At 47.6% G+C, this 6,559-nt stretch overlaps 1 long non-coding RNA gene across 1 annotated transcript; it reads right to left on the minus strand.

Annotated features, from left to right (window-relative positions):
- Positions 1-272: 272 nt before the first annotated feature.
- On the minus strand, positions 273-6,198 carry LOC116079028. Its single transcript, XR_004113715.1, has 3 exons — positions 6,162-6,198; positions 4,155-4,188; positions 273-335 (listed from the first exon to the last, which is right to left on the minus strand). It is a non-coding gene; the product is annotated as an uncharacterized LOC116079028 (long non-coding RNA).
- Positions 6,199-6,559: the final 361 nt, after the last annotated feature.

Raw genomic sequence — 6,559 nt, forward strand, 5'->3', positions numbered from 1 at the left:
AAGCAAACATAAAGGTTTCATAGCTCTACACTAAGACAAGAACAGTTGCTTCTCTCCTTGATCCCTCCAAATCAGAGATAGAGGACGGTACCTGATATCTATCGCCTTCACAATAGTGCCCACGGAGCTCAGAATGACACAGATGCTTGAGCACAGAGCTGCCATCCACCTCCTCCAAACCAGTTTTGAAAGTCTCTGAAATTTCTGAAGCCTTCCACAAACATGAGGAAGCACATGGCCTCTGAGTGATTTCCTCACCCAGCTGGCTCCTGCTGGAATCCAGCCTCCATGGAGAATTCTTGAAATCCAGTCTCCTCTCCACCTGCAGATCTTCTCTGGGATTTCAACAACGGATGACACAGGATTGTTAAGACTTCCCGAAACACCCCAGCCTCTTCATCCTCTCTTTCTACCAAGACTCTGTTGTCTCTGACTTTCACCTATGTTACCCGACTCAACCTTTGCATGAGGGGGGGTCACTGTCGGAATAAAGGTTGCACCACCCATCATGAGACTTCATAATGGAAGTGGCAATGAATTCATCTGAACTAACACCAGATCCAGATCCAGAGTTAACCAGGAGCAATAGCCAAACCATGGTCTTGGGGCCAAATGACATTCGGCTGTCCAGATAGAGATCAGCTATTAATCAAACTGTTCTCAGGGGAAACAATTGTCACACTCTACTTGGTATAACCACATTGCCTAAGAGGCCTCATGACAACACATGTTTCCTGCTTGTCTCCCACGTGACAAGCTCAAACAGCAAGCTCATGGTACGATAAGACCCCAGACGTAGGGGTAAGAGAACATGACTATTATGTCAGCAAAAGCTGGAGGCTTGTACTCCTGCATTAACTACGCAAGGGAGTGAGGGAAGTAGAAATCAGAAGCAAGAATTATTCATGTTGGGGTTAGAGAGATGGTTCGGTGGTTAAGAGAACTAGCCGCTCTGCCTGAGAATGCAGCTTCAGCTCCCGACACTCACATGCCAGTTCATAGGTAGCTCTGACTCAGGAGCCGCTCTGCCTGAGAATGCAGCTTCAGCTCCCGACACTCACATGCCAGTTCATAGGTAGCTCTGACTCAGGACCCAGGGAATCTGATGCGCTTTTCTAGCTTCGTTGTGTGCCTGCCTACGCGTGATGCCCAAACATGCATGCGGGCAGAACATTCATATACATAAAATAAAACAAATACATCTTTTTAAAAAGGTTTCCTGAGTAGCATTAAAGCATAGATGGCTTTTAAAATGTGAACAAAAGATTACTTAAGGGCCAAAGAGCTGGCTCAGTGTGTAAAGGCACTTGCAGCCGGGTCTAATGAATGACCTGAGTTTGATTCACAGAACTGACACGGTGTGGAAGGAGAAAGCAGACTCCTGAGAGATGCCTTCTGTCCTCCACTCTTGCACACGGCATGCACACACACACACACACACACACACACACACGCACACGCACACGCACACGCACACGCACATGCACACACACAAATAAGTAAATGTCAAAACAAGGTTATCTGCAGCAAGCTCAACAGTCTGATTTGTAGATCCCACCCAACATTTAATTAGCAGCCAGTTGATTCTATATAGCAAGGTTTTAGTTTGTGCCTGCCTTTGAGATTTAATTGAAGTTACAATTATTATTATCATTCAAGCATTGTTAGTGAGAACTAGGTTAGAGAGTGTAGCAGATATTGTACTTTCCCAGAAACTCCCTGCCTCTCCCGATAGGCTATCTATACTCCCTCTGTCCCCCAAGTCACTCCTTTGTCATTCTTGACTTCTCAGTGCTATCCAGCCCAAAAGTCCCCCTGGAAAAGTGTCCAGTTGTTGCTGAATTGGAGCCAGCGATCATGACTACAGGTCTTTTCTGTTTACTCAAGGCATCCTCCCGGTCAGTCGACGACAAATGGTGTATTAACCTGCTGTTGCCTTCACATGCCAAGAACTCAACAAAAAACAGGTTCAAACAAAGTCTGGGGATTTGTGAGCGACTCGAGGAAAGAGCAGTAAACTGCACAGGCAGCCAAACACCAGCGGAGGGATTGGTGACTGCCAGCCGGTCTTCTCTGCATTCTGGAAGATCATTTCATCCCCCATCAAACCTTCTGAGGACCTGTGGGGCGGGTGGCATCCCGCAAAGGATCCTGTTTTGAGCAGCCCTCCCCCCTCCCCTTTGGAGCAGAACCCTAATAGATTGCAAGACCCTCCCCCTTGAGAGTGGATCCACCCAAAAAGCCGCTGCTTCTTTGCCCCAGCTGCTTCCATTTTTTAAAACAATTTTCTCTGCCTTTCATTTTCTGGGCCAAGAAGAAGCTCAGGGGACCCATCTGTTCCTTTCTTCCAGTTCCTCTGTTCCCAGGAGGACCATCATACTCTTGCTCATGTGCACACACGTTCCACAGTAGACCACCAAAACGCCTCTGATGGCAATGGAGATCTGGAACGGAAGTGAACATCACTCCCCACCCCCAGCAACACTGCAAGATGCTGGAAGAAGAGGCTGCCTGCAGCAAGATGGTATCCTCCGCCTTCTGGGGAGAGCATCCCACACAGAAGCAAATCTTCCCACTGAAAGTCTGGGGTCTCTTCCTTAGAGGACTGGCAACCACAACCATGCTTTGGTTTTGGCAGAAGCCTTCCAGTGAAAACAGAAACAGTGTTGGGGGTGTGGCTCACTTGGTAGAGAGCCCGCCTAAAGGCAGAAAGCACCGGATTCTGTCTCCACGCTCTGGGTACCGCATAAATCTGGCATGGTGCTTGCACACCTATAATCACAACTCCTGGGGAGTAGAAACTGGGAGATGATAAGTTCAAGGTCATTCTGGGTCACATTGTGAGTTCAAGGCCAGCCCTGGACTATGTGAGAGCCTCTCCCCACCTCGAAACAAATAAAAACCACTCTAAAAGCCTGTCCTACTATTAATCCCAAAGACCCCAAGGCAAAAGTTAAATCTTTGAGAATATTGTACATAACGCACCCAAATCTGACTTGGGGCCTTGCTCACTTCTTCATTAAGCAGCAAAAGTCCCGAGTCCTGAGTCTTCAGTGTCTATTCAGAATCACCGATCTAGAAAGAGCAGACTCAGTTGTGCTGGAGGCTACACAGCCATTCTCCTGACTCTGCTGCTGTCGTAAGTGTCTGGAGCACTGACTTTTTTATGGCTCCGGAGTATCCAAGAACCTAAAAACTGAACTCTAAAGACCACCCAACAAACTGTTAGTTCTTTTTCCAGTAAGTTCATAGCCATCGCTTTTCACATCAACATACTGAGACAAAACACCGAACACAAGCAAGTTAAAAAGGAGGGGATTATTTAGCTCGTGACTTCAGATGCTTCAGTCCATCATGGTGGAGAGAGCCTGGTGAAGCAGAACCATTCCTACCATAGTTGGCCAGGAAGGGAATTCCATACGCTTTGCCAACTCCCTCCTCTCCCCTTCTATTCCATTCACTGTGGACTCGGATATGACATGATTAACCCCTTTAAGTTCCCTGACATGCCCACCAGCAGTGACCTGCAATAACTTTCTGAAATCATTTTCTCTCTGATGTTGCTTTGCGCCACTTTAGCACAGGGACGGAAATGAAAATAGGGCAGGTGCCACTAACACCCCCATCTCTACTTTTTTTTTTTTAAGATTTATTTATTATTCTATCTAGGTATACAGTAGCTGTTTTCAGATGCAGCAGAAGAGGATATCAGATCTCATTATGGCGGGGTTGTGAGCCACCATGTGGTTGCTGGGATTTGAACTCAGGACCTTTGGAAGAATAGTCAATGCTATTAACCACTGAACCATCTCTCCAGCCCATCTCCACTTTTATCACACAAATTATCTCTAGACTTTTGCCAGATGTCCCTGGTGACAGAAGAGAAAGACAGGGCTACTCTAGCTGAGAATCAAATGATTCCTAGTCTGGACACATTGTTACTCACTTAAAACGTTAAGGATTTGACTCATGCTCTGAAGAGCTGAGGTGAATCACCCCTGAGCTCAGAGATCCTAGCCTAGATCTTTCCCATGCTGTTTGGCCTGGGAATCCACCCACATCTCTGCTTTGTTCTAGCATCTGCACCTTTCTCGAAGATTCTGACCACAGGAGTCTGGGCTTCCCTTCTGCGTGGCACCAATCTCAATACTTACTGATGAGCACGATGTTGATCTCATCCCGGAGGGCCTGGAACAGGGTAAGCTCTCAGGAAGAAGAAGGCCAATATGAAAGAAAAGAGAGAGGGAGAGATGAAGAGATGGGAATGGGAGAGGCATATCAGGGGACTTCCTTTACAGAGAATGAGCAGTTCTATATACGTCCTCTCGGGTTTTGCCCAAGTATTAGTCTATCTTTGGAAGGTGTTTGTCCCAAACATCATCAGAAAACCCTGACTACTTGCCTGGTTACCAATAGGACCCTTATTTCTGATGTAAGTGGCAGCTTCCAGTTTGGAAACCTCCCCAGATACAGAAACCAAAGAGGTGGCAGGGCTTCTGCCTTTCTGAGTTTTAGTTTTCCATTGGTGAACACACTTAGTCACAGCTGCAAGTAGATTCCAGGACATGGAGCCACACCAAGTACAAGGGGCACCGCTAACCACACTCATGCGGCGAGGTGCCAGCTAGCTCAGGCTACAATCAAGACTCTCCAGGCTTGAAGTGGGGCCGAGGGGAGTGACAGAGGCTGGGAAAGCAGAGCAATCACTTAAAAAGCATACTGCAGAAGGTCTGGGACGCCATAAGGGACCAAGGAGGGGCTTCCTCTGCTGCCCCGTTTCCCTACCAGGTTGTTCTAGTAGCTTCCAAGTCACTTCATGCCCTACTGCCCAATCACCTCCCAGGGTGCCAAGAAAGCACATTCTGAAAGCAGCCAGAACTATTCTCCGCTGTCTCCCCACCCCCCACCTCCATTATTTGCATAACAAAACACAGACACGCCCACACTTCCCCCGCCCACCTTGCCTTTCACTGTTCCCTGCCCACAGATTCCTCTGGCTGCCCACTGGCTGCCCACTGCCCCCATGTTTGCACCCGTATCGTTCTTGCTGCAACTCTTTCCCCCCCACACACTATTCTTGCCCTTAAAATGCAGTGTCTCCTTCACAATTTGATTGTGCAGTGTCCCCATAGGCTCATGTGTTTGTGCAGTTGGTTTTCAGCTGCTGCTACTGTCTTGTGAGTTCAGGGAAGTTTGCTAGGTAATTTCTAGGGCTGCAAAGATGGCTCAGTGGTTAAGGGTATCGCCCACTCTTCTAGAGGACCTGGGTTCAATTCTCATCACCTACATGGTGGCCCTAACTGTCTGCAAATCAGTCATGAATGAGGTGAACAAACAAATATGCAGACCGAATGCCAATACACATAAAATAAACAGTAATTTTTACAAAGAGGCAATCCCCAAAGGGTTGACACACATAGGAACTTACAGAGACTGTGGCAACACACACAAGACCTGTTCAGGTTCAAAGTAGATAAAGAGCATTGAGGAAGGGTGGTAGACACAAAGTCTCTCTCTCCTAACCAGGAATCTACTGGCAACTGACACCTGCTGGGAGAGAATCAGTTCTCTCCAATGTCACTGAGCAAATCAACCCCACCCTAGAGCAGCCCCTCAGGCCAAGGTGGGAAGCAGCTGAGGCAGAATATTATGCACACTTGTAGCAGAAGGAGGAGTTTTAAATCTTTCTACCTGCGTGTGGTAACCCCATAATCCCAATACTTCCTGAGTCAGGAAGATGGCCAGGAGTTCAAGGCTAGCCTAAGCTACATAGTGAGTTCTGGACTAGCCTAGGGTGCGGGGAGAGAGACCCTTTTTATATATAAAATGCAATGCAGGACTCATCACACACTCTGGGTTCAGTAGACATCTGCAACCATAACCATTTTATGCATACTCTTTTCATGACACGTGCAAATCGTAAGGCTACATTGTGCCTTGGACTCACACCTACTTAGCAACTCGTGCTTTGTCTTTCACTGATAAAAATCCTTGCTTGAGCCTGTGAAGTTGGGCTTGCTAGCCTCCCTCAATGGTCACAGGTGAGGAAGCCCGTGAGGAAGCCCATTGCCTGAGGCTTCCCCTGCAGGCCTGAGAGTTAAACCAGGGTCAGGGAATAAGGACCAGAGTATAGAAAAGCCATCCCAGAGTCGTCTTCTTACCCCAGGCTTCTGGACAGAGGACCACAGCCATCGCTACTGTTGACAGAGGCTTGTCCAGAAGGGCTGGGGATGTAGCTCAGTTGACAGAGTGCTTGCCTAGCATGCACAAAGCCTGGATTCCATCCCCAGCACCCCAGTTATGATGGTGCATGTCTGTAATCCCAGCACCCCAGAGAGGGAGGCAAGAGAATCAAAAGTTCAAGGTCATCTGCAGCTCCACAGTGAGTTCAAGGCCAGTCTGGGATACATAAAACCTTGTCTCAAAAACAAAATACCAAAAGAATTCATTCTTCCATGCTCCTCAGTGGAAGAATTCTTTTGAAAGATACTGTATCTCCCCAAAGAGACACAGTGGGTCTTTTCTTTCCATGGGTAACAGTATTGCATTATGACTCCAG

The sequence above is a fragment of the Mastomys coucha genome, unplaced genomic scaffold, assembly GCF_008632895.1.
Source record: "Mastomys coucha isolate ucsf_1 unplaced genomic scaffold, UCSF_Mcou_1 pScaffold5, whole genome shotgun sequence".
NCBI lineage: Eukaryota > Metazoa > Chordata > Mammalia > Rodentia > Muridae > Mastomys > Mastomys coucha.